We start from the raw sequence: 12,088 nt of genomic DNA, 5'->3' as shown, positions 1-12,088 counted from the left end.
GGCTGGGGTTGTGGCTCAGTTAGTAGAGCACTTGCCTAGCACATGTGACGCTCTGCGTTCAATCCTCAGCACCACATAAAAATAAATAAATAAATAACAACTAACACTATTTAAAAAAAATTCATTAGAAAGAAATCCATACAGAAGAAAGAACAAGGCAATGTTTGTACAGTAGGGATGGCAAGGAAGAGTGCCTACACAATGGAACAAAACAAATACCAAAACCATTCCCAGAACACTTCACTAGAACACTTCCTATGTTATACACAGAACATTTCCCTATTTTATAATAAAAATTTTTGAAATTACATATTGGAAAGATATGCTGTAATCATTTAAGCATAGGCAATACTGAATCAAATTATAGTTAAAGCTACTTTAAAGAAAAATAAAAAACCACTTGGGCAACCAGGCAAAAAACATTAAACCGTTAATAAGAAAAAAGAACTAAGATTGTCATCAGACTTCTCACCAATTCTTCATGCCAAAAGAAAATCATATAATGAATTTAAGACATTCAAGTAAAGGAAATAAAAAATCAAGGATTTTATAGCTTCCCAAACTGATATTCAAGTACAAAGCTGCAAACAAATCATTATAAATTTGCCAAAATGCAGGGAATATTGATCTTTTGAGTCTTTCCTAAGGAATCTATTAGAAAAGGAGATTCACAACCAAAAAGACTGAGAGAGAGCAGCAGCACGAGTGGAGAATATGAAATGTAAAAGTATTTGTAGAAAAAGCTAATTCATGGTTATAAGACAGAGCATATAATAGACATGGTACAATTTTTAGAAATGGGGGAAGGTGGGGAATAAGTAGTGCATATGGATGTGACTGCCTAATGGGTATGAAGTGGAAATAAAGGGACACTACTTTATGTCAGAGACTGGGATGGAAGGAGGGGAAGGACAACAAGAGATTGTAAGCCTACTCCAACACTGTTCAATATAAGGAATCAATTAGTCCAAAAAAAACAAGTGAACTAATGGTATTATAGAAAGGCATTAGTATAAAGTTAATGGCAGAACAAATGAGCAAATTAAACCCACTGCATAATGAAAGAGCTTAGATATAAAAGACATAACGATAAAACAATATGATAGAACTGAGGCCAAACATATTAATCATATCAATAGATGTAAATGGGCTTAACTCACCTATTGAAAGAAAAGGATTTTCAGTTTGGCTAATAAAGCAAAATCCAACACTATGCAGAATACAAGAGACACACCTAAAACAAAAAGATTCAAAAGAGTTAAAAATAAAAGGATAGAGAAAGATATATCAGGCAAAAACAAATAAAAGAAAACAGGGGTCATAATCTTGATTTCTGACAAGATGGAATTCAGATCAAAAAGCATTACACAGATAAGAGCATTACATGCACCTAGTGCATACAGCACAATTCACAGTGAAACTAGTTATTAACATTTATGCACCCAGCAACACAGTAAAACCTTCCATTAAGCACCACCCACAGAAGATGCAAGGGGACACAGAAACACCAACAATAGAGACTTTAACAGACCTCCCACACTTCAAGATCAAGTGAACTGAAACTAATAAAGGTACAGAAGAGCTGAACAACATAAATAAGGTATCTATTATAGATATCTATCAAACTATGAAATTGTATTAATAATGGAGATTACAACTCCATGTACACAAACAGCATTCACAAAAACTGAAGAAGTCTTAAGACACGGAGAAGACCTCAAAGTTTTAAAGAATAAAAACAATATAGTAGCACCTTCAGAACATAATGCAATAAAACTAGAAATCGATAACAAAAATTTTAAATGTCCTTCCATGTGGAAATTTAAACACTCCCAAACAACTTTTGGGTCAAAGGCAAAATGCAAAATTAACTACAGAATTTCTTGAAAAGAGTGAGAATAAAGGCCTGACCTTACTAGAATCTGCAGGCTACCATCAAAGGAAGTGTCAAAGAAAATATATTGCATGAAACGCCTATATGAATAAAAATTTCAATATATTAACAACCAACTCAAAAACCTAGAAAAGGAACACTATAATAAAACAAAGAATCAGAACAAAATAATCAGTATTTATAATAAATGTTGAAATTAATTTGCCCCCTCCAAGAGAAAACCACAGTAGACATTATAAATAAAAACAAAAAAGACCTCATTGGAAAAGAAATAAAACAGATAAACCAATAACTAACCCAATAAAAAAGGGAGGGGCCCAATGGAGAAAGCACAAAAATGTGACATTAAATACACAACATTAGAAACGATAAGGAGAAAACCAACATCAAATACAGGTTTTTTTTTAATTTCTAAGAACTCCCTTGCATAATTCTATGCATATTTGAAATTTTAATGAAATGTATAATTTTTTAATACACTAGGGGTTTTTTAGGTTTTTTTTTTAGTTGTAGTTGGACACAATACCTTCATTTTATTTATTTTTATGTGGTGCTGAGGATAGAACCCAGGGTCTCGCACGTGCGGGGCAAGCACTCTGCCACTGAGCCACAACCCCAGCCCTGAAATGTATAATTTTTTAGGGAAATAAAACTTCCAGATTTGACCCCAGTAGAAACAAAAAGTTACTAGATTGAACAAATGTCATAGAACAAATACAGAAAGAAGTTAAAGACTTCTACTGCAAAACAAAACAAAACAAAAAAAACATACTAGGCCAGATTGTTTCAGAGTGAAATTCTAACCAACTTTAAAGATGGACAATACCAATTCTACTTTATTCCACAGCAATGAAAGAAAATTCCAAACTCACCTTGTATTATGGGTAAAATAAACACTGTTCCCAGATCCTGACTAGAATTAATCTTTACACTAAACCTCCCCCCAAAAAACTATGAATCTATCTAACTTACTAATAGCAATACAAAATGTCTTCTGCAAAATGTGACAAAATCCAATCTTGGGTATTAATAAAGTTAAGAGAAGAAATCATATAGTCTCCATACATGGAGAAAATGAATTTGATTCAACATCCATTCAGGTTAAAAAAAAAAAAAAAACAAGCCAGGAATGGTGGTGCACGGTGTACTCCTTTAATCCCAGAAGCTCTGGAGGCTGAGGCAGGAAGATTGTGAGTTCAAAGCCAGCCTCAGCAAAAAGCAAGGCGCTAAGCAACTTAGTGAAACCCTGTCTCTAAATAAAATACAAAATTGGACTGGGGATGTGGCTCAGTGGTTGAGTGCCCTTGAGGAAAAATATTTTAAGAACAATAAAATGGGATTTGATGGATGGATAATTCCTTAACATATTACATCAGCTCCAAAGAATATCTTACTTAATAGAGAAATACCAGAGGCCCTCCCTGCTAAAGGTAAAAGCAAGAAAAAAAGCACCTACTCTCTCTGCTGTATTTAACACTGTGTTAGAGATATTTGCCAATGAAATTAGGAAAAAAAATGCAATTAGAGGCATAAAAATTGAATAGAAAAAGAAAGGATAAAACTATTTTCTATTCGCAAACATATAATTATATATCTTGAAAACCCAAAAGAATAGATGGAAAATGACTGCAAAAAATTTAGTAAAGTAAGTTTATAAAATTAGCAGACAAAAATCAATAGCCCTAACCATAAAATTAAAAGATAAGAATGAAAAGAAACATCCCGATTATGGTAATAAAAAATATAAAATACTACGCATAAGTTTAATAAAAAATTCCAAAATATATAAGTCAAAAACTTTTTTTTTCTGGTACTGGGGATTGAACCCAAGGGTGCTCTCTTAGTCTTTTTTATTTTTTATTTTGGGACAGGGTCTCACTAAGTTTCCCAGGCTGGCCTCAAATTTGTGGTGCTCCTGCCTCAGTCTCCCAAGTAGCTGGAATTCCTGGTATATGTCACCTTGCCCAACTATAAGACAAAACTTTACCCCTGCAAAGGCACAGACTTGAACCAATGAAAAGACATACCATGTTGTCAGACAGTACAACTAAATATCATTAAGATGTCAGTTCTTCCTAAATAAGACATTTTATGAATGTAATGCGATATTCATAACTCTATGAAGTTTTTTTGAGCTATTCAACTCAATTATAAAATTAATTTGGAAGAATTTGAAAAACAAAGCCAGAAAAACTTGAAAATTAAGAATAATGAATGAGAAAGGGGAGAGTCAAAATTCTCTACAAAAATATTAGCCTTCAGTTTAAACAGAAGGAGGAAGAGGAGGAGAATCATGCCAAGTTCTTTTTAATATCTTATTGTTTTAGAGATCTTGATAGGTTATTAAAGAAAAGCTGAAGAATATATACATTTCTCCAAAATCTGATGCCCTTGGAGACTCACCAGGAAGCTCTTCCTAAACCTAGTTCAGTGCCTAACACATTATAGACACCCAATAAATATTTGTTGAATAAGTGAATAGATAAAATATTGAGTAGTACCACAATAGAATAGATCTGTAGTTAGTGAAACTGTCATATCTAAAAAAGTATTGATTAATGGCTCAGAGCCAACTTGAAACAAATATTTTAATGACAGTTCCCAAGGTTTTGTGCTTCTTTTTTCCTCATCATTTTCATTTGGGATACTTCATATAGGAATGCACATTATTTTTGATAGTTGATACAAAATTCACGGAAGGATGGCTAATACATTGAATGATAGAATCAGTCATAACAGTGAAATAACACTAATAAGATAGTGTTTAATAAGGATCATAATGAATTAAATTCTGCCCCCCCACCCTCAATTATATGTTCAATTCTTAACTCCAGGCAACTGTAAACATGACCCTAATTGGAAATAGAGTCTTCAAAGATATAATCAGTTAGGATGAGGTCAGATTGGATTAAGATGGACTCTAAATCAAATGACTGGAGTGTGTTTAGAAGAGATTTGGATACAGAAATACAGGCCATATGTAGATACAGGCAAAGATTGGAGTGATACAGCAAACCAAGGAATTCCTAAGATTGCTGACCACCACCAGAAGCCAAGAGAGAGGCAAGAATGATTGGACCCCTAGGGCCTGCTAACACTTTTTGTAGATTTTCAATTCTACAACTGTGAGACAATAAGCTTCTGTTGTTTTAGGTGGCCAGTTTGTAGTAATGTGTTACAGCAGCCCTAGGAGACTAATATACAGCTGAACATTTTATCTTTCAACTGCACAGATAGAGGATGAAGGAAAACTACAGCTATTCCTGTGGAACAGAACTGGCAGTTGAAGAGGGTCGGCAGCTTGAGATTATTGAAAGAGCCGAAGGATTACTTAAATTCTGAAATAAAAATTCCTGTACTCAGCACTAGCTAGGGTATATATGAAGTACTAAGTCGTATTTTATATAAGTGCCACATTTTAAAGAGGTCATAAGAAAGAACTGGAACACATTTTTAAATAGTGATGTAAAGAGGTAAGCGTCTAGAAATTTCATCACGTTATTATCAAAAATTATTGAGCAATCAGTCTACATATATTTAAAATATTCTACCATCGAGGAAAAGCTCTTTCTACTCCCTAAGAGAAGGCATTTTAATATGGGTCAAAAGTAATGGGAAGTTACTGACATGTTTTAAAAAGAATGACATGATGGTCTCTGTATTTTCAATAGATCATTTGGACAGCTATGTGAGGGCAGAAGCAGACACAGGGAGGCATAGTAGAGATGATAAACCCCATAATTAGGTTGATGATGGTAAGAATAAATAAGAAGTGAGATATCTGAGGAATATTTAGGAGATATAACCATAGAACTAAGGTAACAACACTTGTCTTTCAAAGGTATTATGAGAATAAATTATTATATAACAAAGTGCCTAGCACAGAGTAGGTACAAATAAATGTCTAAACTCTCCTTCTTAGAAAGCTTAAATTCAAATATATATAACTCTGACATGCTAATTTGGTTATATGATTATGAATTATTATATATTTCCACTTCTGAGGCAAGATCATTTTTTATATATATTTTTAGTTGTAGATGGACACAATACCTTTATTTTATTTATTTATTTTTATGTCGTCCTGATGATTAAACCCAATGCCTCACAGATACTAAGCAAGCACTCTACCACTGAGCCACAACTTCAGCCAGATCATTTATTCTTAAATTAACATTATATGTACACAAATGTATATGTCCACTCAATTTTACCTTGTGTGAGACTAAGTCTCTAGGACCTATAAAAACAAAAGATACCTCAAAATGCTGAACACTCCTCCAACTTTAATCCACATCAAATATTAAGTAAGACTCACATAATAATCAATATATTGCTTGGGAACATTGTTCCTGAAAAGTCCAGAAGATGAAAAGAAAAAGACAAAAACAGAACATATGGACTGAAAGAAGATAAAAATCCTAAATGAAATGGTTGGGCTTTCCACACTACAGAAAGCTAGTTCAATGATAAGAACAAATTTTTGCTTACTATACTTTTCAAGGCATAAACATTTCATTTCTAAGTCAATATATGTGTTCAGTTATACAAAAAGCTCCCATATCTTTTTAGAATATAAGAAATAAATGCACATGAATCTCCAACACAATTACTGCAAAACAAGAATCCCAACTCAAATCTTATTTATTGGTTGAGTAATCAATACATAAAACTTGAACAGGATCCAAGTAAAACTACATCCCAAAGAGTTTGCAACTTCAAATGTAATGCTGCTTTATCTTAAGAAATAACAGTCATCTGTGTGCTAAGATTTCCTACCAATTTAGAATCATAATTATTATGATAAACATAATAAAAGGAAAATTTAGCTAATTAGAAAGAACCAAAACCACAATGAACGTTCAGGAAAAGTTTGGCTTGTTATATAAATACTATAATATTTAATTTAGCAAATATATTTTAAGTACTTTTGATAACTATAGCTTTATCTCCCTATAAATACATTTGAAAAACATCCATTTTATACAATGTTCACATTGTATGGAATATAGAACTTCACATAATAAAAAAGTAAAATCTCCAAATTAATGCTATCCCAAAACTTGATTATATAATCCTTCCCTATAAAAGATATTTCATCCACCCTCAATCATTTTTACTTACTCAAGGAATTTTTGTGCAAACTATGCACTAGGCAATGGGTTGCATGTTGAAGACACAATATGAACATAACACAATCTACACAAAAAGTAAATTGAGGCAACTAACAAGAAAACTAATTATTAAAATACATTGTGAACACACAAACAAGGTATGAGAGAAGGCAGAAATCAGTCAGGGATTCCAAGCTAAATACTGAGCAGTAAGTAGGCATTAGACAAGCACAGAGAGGTCCATGGAGGGAAAGAAGGCATTCCAGCCAAAAAGAGCATGGAGCACTGGAAGAACTAACTGAAAAATGGTCCACTGTAACTAGAGCAAAGACGCAGGGCTGAGATCAAGTTGGGAAGGCTAGAATCAACAGGGCATGGTTTGTCAAAGAGTTACCACAAAGATCGGGAGTTTAGGGAGACTCCCAGATTTTTCACTTGGAAAATGGTAGTGCCATCCTCTGAAATGAGTAATACAAAAAGAAGTACCGATTTTGGGACAGAAGACAATGAGTTTGGATTCGTTGAGGATAAGATCTAGATAAAGACAGAAGCCTCCAATTTCAGAGACATGTTTGAACTAGAAAACTGTATTGAGAGGTTGTGCGTTCAACCACCAGCAACAAAACAAAACAAAAACAAGCAAACAAAAATGAAAATTGTACTGAGAAATCATTCCCATAGAGGAAATAACTGATACCATCCAAGTGAATGACATCAAGTCTGTGGAATTAAAAAGAGAGAGGACCAATCATGGAAACTTGGGTAAACACAATTTTTAAAAATCAGGAAGAAAGAGCCCTCAGGAAACATCTGAGGAGGAACAGTCAGAAAAGGAAAGCATAAAAAAGGAATCCAGCAACTACTATCAAATGATACAGAAAAATCATGCAAGGCAAAGGCTGAAAATCATTGTTCTTTTTGCAACCACAGACAAGAGTTAAGAGCCATACTCTAATTTTTTGCATATATGAATAAAATTAGAGGTTCTTTTAAAAGATTATAACAATGTACTTTTCTACTTCAGAAATGTTACCATATAATTTGCAAAAACAATAACAAAAAAAAAAAACTATCGTTTTCTCCAGTGTGGTCCTCAACTATGCATGGGAGAGGGACCATTTCAACTTCAAATCATGATAATTAAATATATTCTTAAAAGTGTATCTAAAGTAATCAAAAGTTTTTAGTTACTGAGATAAAGATACGGAGTTGGGTGAATACAATAAAAATATTATACATTCCCATTTCTATAATTAGCTGTTACCCAAATTATCAACAGATTGATTTCCAAATTTGACAAATATTTTGATGGATATTTATATAAAGGATGTATATTTAACAGCTGCTACACTGTCTTCACAGCATAAAAAGTGATAGATAGGCAGTTCATACCTTAGAAATGTTCTGTTAAGGGGATTAGCCAGTGCCCTATGAGACATATCAAGCCGAGGAATTGCCAGGAAGGCATGCCCTTCCACCCTGAGAGCTAGAGAAGAGGCCTGGATACAAGGAAGAATAGTCCAACAGTCCATACCCCATTTAACATCATGGCTACTTCTTGTTCTGTTACACTCTGAAAGGCTTAATCCAAACTTTATCATTATCCCCATTTTGGCAGCAAGCACATAATTTTATTCTTGATGATGGTAATAATAGCTTACATCTATTATCTTCACATTATGTGTCAGGATTCCATGGTAAGCACTTTTCATGGATCACCTCATTTAATCTTCACAACAATGATTACTATCCCTATTATAAAGATGATGCAATCAGTGCTTAGACAAGTTAAATTAACTTGTTCAAGGTCACAGAGCTTGCAGCAGGCAGAGCCAGGATTCAAACCCAGACAGTAAACTGACTCTAGAACCCCAACTCTTAATTTCTGCTGTCATACAAAGCAGAGCTTTGTTTGAAAGAGCACTTCCAAAGTACTCCTGATTGGTCAGTTTTAACTCTTAGAAGACAGAGAAAGTTGGGGGAGGGGAGTGACTCCTCTTTAGAATCCCAAATAAAAGAAACCATAAATTCTTACTTTTATTATTCCCAATTCTATGTCAGCTACATAAACATTTTAACTATAATGAACTTTGACTGTTAGAAAAAGAATCATCTGGAGGAAAAAGAATTTAACTCTTGTGTAATCGCCTGAGAAATTGCTAGGAAGATTTCCCCTCCTGTTATAAGGCTCTGCAGATAGCACTAAAAACAGACTAATGTTTAAAAACAGCCTCCAAACTATATCTTTGTTAAAACTAAATTGTCTCTCATCATTATTACTTATCTCATAACAGAGAATGCCACCATATAAAAATAAAATTCATTTTTCATTTCTCTGTGATACATGACTCTTTAAAGGTAAGTCACGTAATCTATTTAGGTTGAAATGCAAGTACTTCCTTTTGCTGGTTCAACCAAACTATGTCTACTTCCTGCACCAGTGAAACCTTTGCCCACATCAAGAGGCTCCAAGAAAAAGAGTAATAAAAATAATATCTTGATATTATATTAAAACTAACTCTTCCCCCCCTTGGTCCGTGGAAAGTGGTATTGAGCATGCTCCTGAATGCAGAGGAGAAATGAAATCTCAGTCTCTTCTTTTCCCTTCTAGTGATCTTCACACTCAATAGAAAAGAAAAATCTCATGGCCCTCCCTTCTCTCTCTCCTTTCCCCTCGTCATACTCCTACCAAGTATGACAATAAACTATCACCAATATGCAACTTCTCTTTAATAAAAAGTACTTATTCTTCAAGAACATCAACTATGCATCTTTTTGTGCTTCTGCTCTATTTTCAGGTACGTAATGTGCACTGGAGTGTCACTCATGTTAGTGCACATAAGAGGGAAAGAAAAAAATTCCTAACATCTTCACTCCAAATAAAAATGTCTAAAAACACCCAAAGCTTCCTTATCCTTTTCACAGCCTCCTCCTATTTACCTCCTTTGCCCTCCAAAACCCTTAGGACTAAACAAAGATGAATACTACTTATTCCATACTTTACAGTTGGAGATTCTGAGGCACAAAACTATTAAGTTAATTGCCCTATGTGTTACAGTTAATCAGAAGGGTATGCAAAGCTCAAATCCACATTGTAGTTCCAAATACAGTGTCTTTCATCCTCTACAGATGAAAACATCTGTTTTATAAACAAGTATAAAATAGCTATTTAAGCCCACAAATTGCCCTATACAAACAAGTCCCCATCTAGATTTTATTCATCCTGGCATTCACTGCCCAGGAAATAGACAAAACAAACCACCGAGTGCATGTCAAAAAAAAGAAAAAATACCAAGGAAGGGAGCACAGTAAGAGGGCAGTAATACTCACTGGCTTTAACCTGAAATTACTTATGTAATATGTTACTGTAAAATCAAATGATAGGTGGTGGGTTTTTTGGGTTTTTTTTTTTGTTGTTGTTGTTGTTTTGTTTTGTTTTGTTTTTGACAATCATACCATAATAAAATCCTCAAGGGTATGATATTCTCCAGTGGGCAGTTCTATACTGATTCCAACTATGTTACCATTACTCAAAACAGAGTGCATCCAATTTTTTTAAAAGCTTCTATGGAAGCAGAATTTTTCATTGTCAGGGTAGATTCAACTTTTGCAAACAGGCAAAAAAATAATCACAAAAGACTTCCGTAACTATTTAGAAGAGATGGACTATTTAAGTGGAAAAAACTTGCCAGTGTCATGGCCATCATTTATTGAGTATATGCTATGTGCTAGGCCTACTAAACCTTCCATGTGTGTTCTCTCATTTATCTTCACAACAACCCCATTAACATTATTACCCTTTACAGATGAGGAAATAAGGTTCAGAGAGGTCAATTATTTTGCCCAAGGTCAAAGAGTGGCAGAACTAAGATTGAAATGAGGACCTTCCAGATTCCAAAAACAATTTAGGTGGTAGGTGGTCAGCACAATCCCTAAAGAACCAGCAGTCTGAGAATTCTGAGCCTTCAGTCCATTCAGCCTTTCTGGTGAATAAGTGACATGATGCATTTTATCATATATAAGATACTGCTCCCCAAAGAGACTACTGTTTTATGCGTCTCATAAAATGGCTTTAATAACCATTCCAAAGAAGAATTACAAAGACTCTCAAGTAGGGTCAGCATTATCAACATAAGTGTTTACTGCTTGGGAAGAAACAAGTCATTTAGATGAATAAGTTTTGGTATATTTGTTTAAAATCCAAACTCATTACTTAATAAAAACATCTTTTATTTCCAACCAGAGGTTGAAGCTCCTGAATCCCTCAAGTGCATTCAGGAAAATGTTTCACATTTATCAACCTATAAAGTACATGCCCAAGGCCTATTTGTGCGCACTGCAATAAGAGAGACTGTAGGGACCGTCTTAGAAAGTTACTCCGTCCATAAGGAGTAGCAGATTGTTTCCAATCAAGTACACAGTTAACATTACTGGGACAGCCAAAATTCTCCTGTGCTATATGTTAGAGTTTGTGTAAGCTGCCCTACAAAGGAAGCTTGCTCTTGGAAAAATAATTAGATCCATTAGATCATTTTCCCAGCGCCCCTTGCACTTTCTTTAAGCACCGCATGGTTGTGGTTACTTTTAGCACTAGTGTTGGTATTCATGAGTTAATTTTCCTTATACTAAATCCAGAATTCTGGCTGGCTCCCTGCTCCCTCCCCCTCCTCTCCTTTCTTGCCTCTTCAACCCGAAGTGGAAACTGCAGACTCAAACTCCCCGATGGCTCCAGCACCAAGAACTGGGCATGCTCAGAAGGCCAGGCAGGCTTTGGGTTGCAACTGACAGTTCCCCGCCCCTGATTTGCCGCTGCCCCCCTTCCCCCACTGCAACAAGAGATACTGAAATGTTTATCTGAAAGATACGAATTCTCTTTTTCCCAAGAATGACCCCATTTTAATTTCATTTCGCAGGGTCTCTTAGTCTTGCGAAACCACCACAAGCCTGGGAAGACCGCATTATTTTTCAGCACCGGGGACAGCGCCGCGCTGCCATCAACGTCCACCCTCCCCCACCTCCTCTTCCACCCCCACCCCCACCCCGCCCAACCTCATCCCCACCCCGCCCCAACCCGCCCAAC

General features: G+C 34.9%; 1 protein-coding gene across 5 annotated transcripts in view; it reads right to left on the bottom strand.

The window, feature by feature from the left end:
* Unc79 (unc-79 homolog, NALCN channel complex subunit) overlaps positions 1-12,088 on the bottom strand; it is a 258,968-nt gene that overhangs the window by 245,949 nt on the left and 931 nt on the right. The window contains exon 1 of one of the 5 annotated variants that reach the window (XM_048799243.1): positions 1,161-1,228. The exons of the other annotated variants lie outside the window; for them this stretch is intronic. The gene's annotated coding sequence lies outside the window, so the exon portion shown is untranslated. Of the gene's footprint in view, positions 1-1,160; positions 1,229-12,088 lie in introns of those variants that run through there. 5 annotated transcript variants of the gene reach the window in all.

This window comes from Marmota marmota, unplaced genomic scaffold (assembly GCF_001458135.2).
Source record: "Marmota marmota marmota unplaced genomic scaffold, marMar, whole genome shotgun sequence".
In the NCBI taxonomy this organism is placed as follows: Eukaryota; Metazoa; Chordata; class Mammalia; order Rodentia; family Sciuridae; genus Marmota; species Marmota marmota.
Note: the sequence above shows the minus strand (reverse complement) of the source record. Positions and strands in the feature narration are given on the sequence as shown.